Raw genomic sequence first — 564 nt, 5'->3', positions numbered from 1 at the left:
ACTTGACTCAGAACATATTCCATTTGATATTTAAAGTAACTTTAACCAAATTAATACTTTTAGACATACCAATAGTGACTGAAAGAGAATGGAAATGTGTATCTTGCTTTAACAGCGTACAGCATACAAGTACTCCCCAAAAGCATAGTGCACAAAACTGATAAGCTTCCCACTTGAACAAAACAGTTCCTACTCACAATAACATTGCATGATCCATGTAGAAATTTAACACTTAATGGAATTAAATAACTTGGGGAGTTTCAGATTTGGGAAGTTTCCATTTCATAGGGTTAACCCAGCCAAACCTACATCATTCTTCAGATTAGTTGTCCAACTGAGTACATCAGGGAACAAGGAAGGAAAAGAATGAACAAGCTCAATGACGTCAACTCTTTCTTCACCAGAAAAATTAGATAAAAATCTTGGCAAATTAGCAGGTACTTCAGAATTTCAGATGTCCCTTAGCAACTACTTGTGAAGAAGCATATCTATCATCACTGGTAAAAGAGGAAAAATGGTTAGCCCCAATGGAAGATATGTAGCAAAGATAAGGCATTAACAGGT

This window comes from Megalobrama amblycephala, linkage group LG14, assembly GCF_018812025.1.
Source record: "Megalobrama amblycephala isolate DHTTF-2021 linkage group LG14, ASM1881202v1, whole genome shotgun sequence".
In the NCBI taxonomy this organism is placed as follows: domain Eukaryota; kingdom Metazoa; phylum Chordata; class Actinopteri; order Cypriniformes; family Xenocyprididae; genus Megalobrama; species Megalobrama amblycephala.
The sequence above is the reverse complement of the archived record's forward strand: the minus strand, read 5'-3'. Positions refer to the sequence as shown.